The sequence below is a fragment of the Pogona vitticeps genome, chromosome 4 (assembly GCF_051106095.1).
Source record: "Pogona vitticeps strain Pit_001003342236 chromosome 4, PviZW2.1, whole genome shotgun sequence".
NCBI lineage: Eukaryota > Metazoa > Chordata > Lepidosauria > Squamata > Agamidae > Pogona > Pogona vitticeps.
This window is the reverse complement of record NC_135786.1, coordinates 194,560,266-194,570,148: the sequence shown is the minus strand read 5'-3', so window position 1 is coordinate 194,570,148 and position 9,883 is coordinate 194,560,266. Positions and strand designations below refer to the sequence as shown.

General features: G+C 40.1%; 1 pseudogene across 1 annotated transcript; it reads right to left on the bottom strand.

The window, feature by feature from the left end:
* Positions 1-2,526: 2,526 nt before the first annotated feature.
* LOC144589117 (guanylate-binding protein 3-like) lies at positions 2,527-7,728 on the bottom strand (annotated as a pseudogene). Its single transcript, XR_013545014.1, has 2 exons — positions 7,677-7,728; positions 2,527-6,580 (listed from the first exon to the last, which is right to left on the bottom strand). The product of XR_013545014.1 is annotated as a guanylate-binding protein 3-like (transcript).
* Positions 7,729-9,883: the final 2,155 nt, after the last annotated feature.

Sequence of the window (9,883 nt, the reverse complement as noted above, 5' to 3'; positions counted from 1 at the left end):
GTCGCTGTTTCAGTAATGTATACATGCTCAACCCCCTTCACAGATTGCTGGCTTGTCATGGCGAAGGGGCTTGAGGAATTCAGAAAAGCTATGGGCTATGCTGTATAGTGACACCTAAGATGGACAGGTCATAGTGGAGAGTTCTGACTAAACACACTCCGCCAGGAGCAGGAACTGGCAAGCCACTTCAGTATCTTTCCCAAGAAAACTCCATGGAGAGAAACAAAAGGCTAACAGATATGACACTGGAAGATGAGCCCCTCATGTTGGAAGGCATCCAACATGCTACTGAGGAAGAGCAGAAGACAAGGACAAGTAGCTCCAGAGCCAATGAAGTGACTGAGCCAAGCTGAAGGTGCCCAAGGTACACAAAGTCATGAACAACCTCCAATTCTTGTCTGGAGATGGTAATAGAGGGAGGTGAGTCCATGCCCTGGACCATGACTTGTCTTTTCTTCAGGCTGACTGTTAATCCAAAGTCTTGGCAGGCCTTGCTAAAACAATTCATGAGTTGTTGGAGGTTTTCAGCAGAGTGGGCAACAATGGCTGCATCATCGACGAAGAGGAAGTCCGGCATGCATTTCATCTGGACTTTGGTCTTCGCTCTTAATTTAGAGAGATTAAAGAGCTTTCCATCTGATCTAGTCCAGAGATAGACACCTTCTGTTGCAGTTCCAAAGGCATGCTTCAGCATGACAGCAAAAAAGATCCCAAACAGGTTTGACGCAAGGACACAACCCTGTTTCACTCCACTTCGGATGTCAAAGGGATCTGATGTTGAGCCATCAAAAACTACAGTGCCTTTCATTCCTCATGAAATGACCTGATGATGTTAAGAAGTTGAGACATCCAGTCTTGGGAAGTATTTTAAAAAGGCCATCCCTGCTACCTAAATCAAAGGCCTTTTTGAGATCTATGAAGGCCACAACAATGTCATTGTTCCCTACATTTCTCCTGCAGCTGTCAGAGGGAGAATACTATGCCGGTGGTGGACCTATTAACTTGAAATCACACTGTGATTCTGGATAGACCCTGTCTGCAAGCACCTGGAGTCTCTTCAGCACTACACGGGCAAGCAGCTTCCCTACAACGCTGAGAAGAGAGATGCCAAGGTAGTTATTGCAGTCGCCCCTGTGTTCTTATAGAATGTGACAATATTTGCATCCTTCATGTCCTGTGGTACTCCACCTTCCCTCCAGCAAAGACAAAAGATTTCATACAGCTCAGGGAGATTATCTCTTTATAGCACTTCAGCACTTCAGCAGGGATGTTATCCTCCCTAGGTGCCTTGCCGGAGGCGAGGGAATCCAAGGCTGCTTTTATTTCTGCTAAAGTTGGTTCACTGTCCAACTCTTCCAAGATAGGCAGTTGATGTTATTTAATGCTTCTTCAGTTACTGCATTCTCTCTGGAATATAGCTCAGAGTAGTGCTGCACTCAGCATTCCATCTGCTGTGCTCCGTCCTGGATGATCACGCCTGTTGAAACATTGGCTCCACATATCTGTTGTGAAACTAGTACTGCACTTTTAAATAGGGTAAGCATTAATCTTCATGCCTCATTGAGTGTTTTGAAAAATATTTCTGCTTAACTTCTAGAATCTGATTTAGTTCACATTTATACCAGGATCAGGGAATAAGTGGTTTACAAGAACCCTATAACAATCACATTTCTTCCGCTCTGTCTTTCACATTGGCAACATTACTTTTATTCATCTCTCCAAACTCAGGAAATGTGTAACATTTTGATCACATCTGTTCTCATTCTTGTTACCAATCTTTCATCTTCAATGAAGGAATGTCACATCAATGTTCATCAAATACTTTCAACTGACAGTTGTGAGGCAACTGATTCATTTTCACTAAAATGAATAAAAGGATTCCATTTTTAAAAGATATTCAAATTTTACTCAGTCGTCTGGATTTGAATGGTTGAACTGAGAATGCATACTGTAGTTACTTTCAGTTCACATTCTCAGATCTATTCCATATTTTATATATTTTAATCCCTAAAATAAGGAAAGGAGCCTGCAGAGATTTTATTGGAAAAAGTGCAAATAGAGTATAAATCTAGTCTAATTAAACCATAGCAACTTCTTTAGGGTGAAAAACAATATATATGCTAACTGTGGAAATCTCAGATTCATGGTCCAGAAATGTACCATGTCCAAGATCTGCCCTATGTTGGACAAATTAACCAGCCTCCTAGAGTTTCAATCATATATATATTTCACCCTAAAGAAGTTGCTATGGTTTAACCAGACTAGATTTAAACTCTATTTGCACTTTTTCCAATAAAATCTCTGCAGGCTCCTTTCCTTATTTTAGGGATTAAAATGTCCAAATATGAAAGTTAGGCATTCATTTTTAATGCTTTATATGCTTTGTATGTTTTATAGCAGTTTTGAGCTTTCTTCACCTTTATCAACAGCTGGGGCATGTATTCATAAGATGTTGATGTCTACAGAAAATGCTTTTATTTGGATTGGTGTTAACTGGTCCCCTCCCCCTGGATTTTTGATAATTCATTTTTGATGACAGATTTGTGTTCATTGATTATTTTGTGTGGAAAAATGAGAAATTTATGGCAATTCTGATGTTGCTTGATTACAATTCCCATCAGGAAAAATAGCTAATGGTGATGCATCATGGGAACAGCAGGACACCAATATGTGGTGGACCAAAAGGTTGCACAGATACTGGCCTGTTTGTCCTAGTATTGAACTTGAACTGGTTTATGAGTCCTTGGCTCTATACATGGTATTGCTATATCCTGTAATAGTCTCACAGAGTAAATATGGGAACATAGCTGGTTATCAGGTCTGCTGCAGGATATGATTCCTGAATCTGTACAGTTACATTAGTGAAATATATCAGATTCTGAATTGGGGTTTTTGAAATTGCTATATAGTCACGTGGTAGACACAGAGGTTTTGTGTCACTGTGTGCATTCCCTTGGAATAGCTTTTAATCCAGTGTTGAGCTTAGTTTTAGATTCAAGTAAAACAAAGTAAACTGTGCTGCTTATATACCACCCCATAGTATTTTAAGGTATCTCTGGGCAGCTACACATTCCCACCTCTCCAGCAAGCTGGGTACTCAATTTACCAACCTCAGAAGATGGAAGTTTGAGTCAGCCTTGAGCTAGTTACCTGACCCTGGGATTGAACTCAGGTTGTGAGCAGAACCTTCACTGCAATATTGCAGTTTAACCACTGCACCAACAGCCTTCAAAAGATCAATGCAGGGAAGTACACAGAACTTCTCTCTTTCCGACCCTCATGCTGCCTGCCTCTTACAGCCACTCACCACTGCTCCTGTTGTGCTATTTTTAATATTTGTTTTAGTTTTTTATTCATTTCAAATGGGATAGCACTAGCTCAGTATTACAGAGAGAGAAAAATGAAACATACACGCACACATGCATGAATGAATGTGCGCACATATATACACACATTTAGTCCTCCTGACTTGATTTCCTTCTCTGGCATTTCTCTCTGACTTCTCCCCCCTTTTATTTCTTGCAAGTCCACTACAGATGGGCATTCCTGTTGGGTTGAGACAGAGTGAGGGGGGAAAGAGGGGAGAAAGTCTGAAGTATCTCTTCCGCCTCCCCACGTTTTTGTCTCCAGAAGTGTTTGGAAGTCAGACAGAGGCTCAGTAATTTTTTTAAGTGACAGCACCCTCCTTTCCTTCCCTGAAAACCTCTATGATGGTGCAGTTGCTCTGGGGATGGGGTGACAACAGGAAACTCATTTTTTAAAAAAAAATATTTCAAATGTACCACTGCATTGCATAAGCAGTTATGTGACTTAAAATTATTTTTAATGCAGATATTTACGCCTCCTTACCCTGCAGCTTACAATGCATGATCCTGACATCTAGTATTTGACAGACATAATTTTCTCTGAGAGAGGCATTCACAAATGCCAAAATGATTCAAAATAAATTGATTTCACATGCAAACTAAAATAAATAACCCATTTGTGACTGATTTAAAAAAACTCAATTTACAACTCTAAAGCATACTTCCTGTGAAAATAAATTCCCACTTCCCTGGGCATGGTATAGTCAGAATTTTTAAAAATTATTTCAAAGATACTAAACCCAATTCAAGAACAGGTCTCTCCTTCTCTCCCCCCCCCCCCGTAAGTGTGTAAGAGCACTCTAAGTTAGTGATAATGCCCACATCATAAAAAATCGGATATGAGCAGGAATGAGGGGTGTGTCATTCAGGATTGTGGGATTTTTTTAAGCCTGTGGATCTAGACAGGCACCTAAATGTGGCTAGGCTGGGAGAAGGGCCTAAGATAGAAGGCTTCATGGCCTAGCATAGACATAGTTCTGCTTAACTCATTGTTCAAAAATGAATGTCCTAACAAACATCAGGCCTTTTTTTTTAAACACGAGTCTAGTCGGAGCAAGACCATGAAGCCTTCTGGCTTAGGGTTTTCTCCCAAGTGAACCACATTTAGGTAACTGTGGGCATCTGTCTGTCAGGTGGCATGTCTAGAATAGTGAATTATGGAATTTGTAGTCCAATAAACCTGTGGTTCTTAACCTTGGGTTACTGAGGTGTTTTTGGACTGCAACTCCCAGAAGCCTTCACCACCAGCTGTGCTGGCTGCAGTTTCTGGGAGTTGCAGTTCAAAAACACCTGAATAACCCAAGGTTAAGAACCACTGCAATAAACAAAATAAAACCAATCAAATAAGTGGTAAATCCCTAGTAGGACCTGCTCTCAAAGATTGCAGCTGTTTGTTTCATAATATCACAGACAACAAATTTAGAGTTTGGGACTTCTGAAGTAAACATATTGACTGACAAGCATAAAAGCAGCATTAATAATAGTAATCATGTGCTATCATGTTGACTCCAATTTATGGAAACCATCTACTGTATTTATTTTTATGTTTCATTTTTATGCCATCCATCTGGCCAAGGGCAGTATACAACAAAGCCACACAGCAACATAATTAAAATGCCAATTCACCATGACAAAAAAAAATGCAAATAAGCAATATGGTCAGAAAGCATTAAAATACCTTTACAGCATACGTACACTGCAGATACAGCCAGGATAAGAAACAGGAAGAGTTGCATCAAAAAAAGGCCTCTTCCCACTTGATTACAACAATCTAGGAAGCACTGGTATAAATCCTCCCACGATAACATGCAACCATGATTTATTATTGACTTTTGCACTCTCCTGTTTCATATGGTTAACTTCCTCATTCAGTCCCCTTGATTCTTTGTCAAACCCTCCTTTCAGCATAGCCTCTTGCTCTGCATGTTTGCTTTCCACCATCATCTTCTGCTTCTCCAGTAGCATCTCCTCTCTCCATCTTCTTCTCTAGCTGTCAACAGGCAGTTCATCTCATAACTCTGCTTCTTATCCTCCATTTTGTGTTCCAGTTCAGCCATGTAACTCTCTGAAATTCTGAAACTTTCACTCTCATGCTCACTCTGCTGCCCCAGACTTTACCTTTTCCTCTGCAATTTCCTTATCTTTATTTGTGAGGGTTTTATCAATCTGAAGTATGTTTCTGTCAACATCATCTTTTTTTATTAAGGAAGTCTTGCATTATTTCTTTTCTAGGTTCCTTGAGGTATCTTCCACTTTCTTCAGGTCAGCCACAAAATCCTTCTAGCCATAGGGAAAGGAATAAATTCTTTTGGACGTTGTCTTCGAACTCCTGAGACAGTGATATCAAGAAAGCCTCACAGCATTTTCTCGATTCCAGTTCATTTTTACAACAGTAGTCGTCTTCTTGTCTATAGTTTTTATGAGGCTAGCCTGGAAGTGTTGTTTATTATCCTTGAAGGGATGACCCATAAACACACAGATGGCTGCTTTCTAGCATTTGGCATGTATCTCCAACAGCTGCTGGATGGTCTTGCTGGGTATCTTCAGCTTTTTCTCCATCAGCTCCATATAGTGGGCAGAGGCTTTGCTCAAAGGGGCCAAATTCTCCATCTCAGCCAGGGCAAGGACAACATTCTCCATGTATGGCACTTTCCTACTGCAGATGATGTGCACATAGTTCTCCACCAACTTTGTCAGCAAGCAGCCAGTGACAACCTGTCCACCAGGTTGTCAGGTCTTCTCCTTGGATGTCCAGTAGACATAATGACAAAACTGGCCTGCTTGATCCACAAAATTAGGGTCTAGTTCACTCTCTTTCATCCGCGCCAACTGATGCATATTCTTTCTCAGGATAGAGCAGTCAAAAATAAAGCATTTCTGATTGGGGAAATAAAAACAGATGGATTTGTGAGGCAGATTGAACAGGTAGACCTCTTGGGTATCATCTTTCTTTAGCTTCAAGGCATCTTCCAGATTCCCATCACAAGGAAGGTACAAAGTACTCAGAAGTAGTTTAGCAGTTCTTCCTCCTGGTGGCACTTTTGGACCATGCAGGTTGCTCAAGGCTAGACAGGTGGCAGGAAACCTAATGCCCCTAATTACACACACTCCAAGTGATCTGTGAAGAATAGTGAGGATTGGGACTCCTACCCCCAATGCTTCCACTTTCTGAGCTAGCAGCCTCAAAAATTCAAAATATGTGTTTTTCGTTATGCCTATAGAAAGTATTTATATTTAACTTAGATTTTCTTAATGGTGATAGTGATGAATGCATGTATGGATAAAAGAAATTATCAGGTGGTGAGGAAGGTTCAGAAAAATAAATGTCTAAATAGTCCAGACAGACTAGACAAAGTACAAAGAAGAAGCATTGGTGCCAAGATAAATTAAATATCCCCAGTTCCTTTTATTCATTTAAGCTGTCTAAATGTCTTTAGAAGTTTGTTTTTAAACCTGAGAGGAAGATTTTGGAATTCTCATTTATTTTTACCACATAAGAAACAACAAAGAGCTTGAGCCACCTTAAAGAGTAACGGGCTTTGTTTGGCATGGGGTTTGATGGACTGTAACTCATTATCAGAGGCATCATAGACTACAGTGCCAAACAAAACCTGGTAGTTGCTAAGGTTCAAACATTCTCTGTGTTGTTTCTGCCACAATAAATTAATTGAAGCAAAGGGCCAACCCTTTCCCTAAAGTAATATGACTTTGTAATAGGCATCTCCTTCACGTATTGCTGCCTTGTCGTGGCGAAGGGGCTTGAGTAATTCAGAGAAGAGAAGCTCTGGGTTATGCCATGCAGGAACACCCATGATGGACAGGTCATGGTGGAGAGTTATGCCTAAATATGATCCACCTGGAGCAGGAACTGGCAAGGCACTCCAGTATCTTTGCCAAGAAAACTCCATGGAGAGAAACAAAAGGTTAAAAGTTATGATGCTGGAAGATGAGCCCCTCAGATCGGAAGGCGTCCAACATGCTACTGAGGAAGAGCGGAGGACAAGTACAAGTAACTTTGGCTGGGCCAAAGTTGAAAGGACACTCAGCTGCGGATGTGCATGGAAGTGAAAGAAAGTCCGATGCTGCAAAGAAAAATATTCCAGGTTCCTGTGCAGTATTTTTCTTTGCAGATCTATGAACCCTGGTAAGCTGAATTCCATGGAACTTACTTCAGAATTGTCTGCTTTGATATTGCGCTCTTAATAGGTTGCCTTCAAATTTTTGGTAATAGGCTATTAAAATGCATCTCCAACAATCTTCTTTTAGAACAGGCTTACCATCTTCAACTTACTTAGATAGCTTTCTCTTTACTGAAAGCAAAGATTTTAGCAAGTTCCCCAGTCTTTGCAACTGGCTTGCCCATGGCTCCTTTACTAGGCTTTTCATTTCAATCCTTCTTTTATTTTTTGCTTTGAAACCCTTCTTGTCACCCCACTTTAAGGATATTGTACTGAAATTAGCTCTACAGGGTACATTCTTATCAAAACCACAATCCAAAGCAAGTATTCATATTCCAATGTAGAAGGTGTTGTTCTCTCTTATACTGTTGAACATGGTTAACCCTAAGTGCAGATAAGCAGTAATCTGAGAAAGAGAGAAGAATGACTTGCTCTTATAATAGCAGAATCGATTAAAATATCTTTGTTATTCTTCCCAAAAGCCAAGGGGGTTGTTTTGTTTTACAACACAAGTCATAGAGTGTTGTGGTGGTGGACATGTTCTCAATGTGACTCAAGATTTGTAAAAGACAAGAAAGAGGAATTTTATCCTGATTCAACACCTTTTGATCAAATACTTTTAGAAACTAAAGAAAAACATATTAAAACAATATACAACTTTTTACTAGAGTATGAAACACAAGAGGAGATGGTAAAAGACTGTATGATAAAGTGGGGTCAAAATATAGGACATAATATCACTATGGAACAATGGGAATCAATATGGAAATGTAATATAAAGATTAAGATTGTCGGAAGAAATATGAACAACCTCAGATATGCAGATGATACCACTCTGATGGCAGAAAGTGAGGAGGAATTAGAGAACCTCTGAAGGAGGGTGAAAGAGGACAGCACAAAAAAAATGGTCTGAAATTCAACATAAAAAAAACTAAGATCATGACCACTGGGCCCATGTTCTCCTGGCAAATTGAAGGGGAAGATATGGAGGCAGTGACAGATTTTACTTTCTTGGGCTCCATGGTCACTGCAGATAGTGACAGCAGCCACGAAATTAATAGATGCCTGCTTCTTGGGAGGAAAGCAATGAGAAACCTAGATAGCATCTTAAAAAGCAGAGACATCACCTTGCCGACAAAGGTCCGCATATTCAAAGCTATAGTTTTTTCAGTAGCGCCATATGGAAATGAGCTGGACTGTCGAAGAATTGATGCTTTTGAACTGTGGTTCTTGAAGAAAACTCTTGAGAGTCCCCTGGACTGCAAGGAGAACAAACCTTGAAGGAAATCAACCTTGAGTGCTCTCTGGAAGGACAGATTCTAAAGCTGAATCTCCAATATTTTGGCCATCTCATGAGAAGAGAAATCTCCCTGGAAAAGACCCTGATGTTGGGAAAGTGTGAGAGCAAGAGGAGAAGGGGACAACAGAGGACAAGATGGTTGGACAGTGTCATCAAAACTACCAACATGAATTTGATCCAACTCCAGGAGGCAGTGGAAGAAAGGAGGGCCTGTTGTGCTGTGGTCCATGGGGTCACGAAAAGTTGGACATGACTAAACAACAAACAACAACAACAATGATATATATACTGATGGTAAACAGATTGATAAAGAAAGGGAAAAAAGAACATAATAACAGGAAATATAGTGTCTGGTTAACTATGTACTTTAATTATTTTATTTTTAATTTCAGTTTTTTTTTTAGTTTTAGTTTTTAGTTTTATGTTTTCTCCCTTTCCTTCTTTTTTTATATGTACTATCTATACTGTCTTAAACAAAGTGTGTAATTAAAAAAAAAAGCCAACAGGGTTCTCCAGTCCAATTAATGGCTAACAGACGCCCTCTATGATCAAAAGTTAAGTTCTAACACACCAGAGATTGGAAGTTATGTTTTTGGGCTACACAGTCTTATGGATCTTTAAAAACTAACTGATTTTCTAATACACAAACGTTCATGGGTTGTATCCCACCTCTTCAGATGCATGGAGCACATCTGAAGATGTTGGGTAAAGTCCATGAAATATATTAGTCCTTATCTGCAAGAGATTCCCCGGGTGCTTTTGGACTAGCCAGGCATTCTGGGAGTTGTAACCCTAGACGTAGTCATTACAAGCTCTCTGTGGAATACCCAGGAGCAAGTACAGGACATCAGTGGTAGGCAGACTTCGAGTGGGACCAGCTTTGGCTTTTAACTAGAACCCTGAAGCCTGCCAGATACTGCTAGACTTGTACTTCAGGGAAAAGGATGTATCCAAGAATCAAGGCCCTGTGCATCTTTAAACCTATACCCAGCCCATGAAGAAACAGAAAACTAAGGATTCAAAATCTATAAATTGTGCAT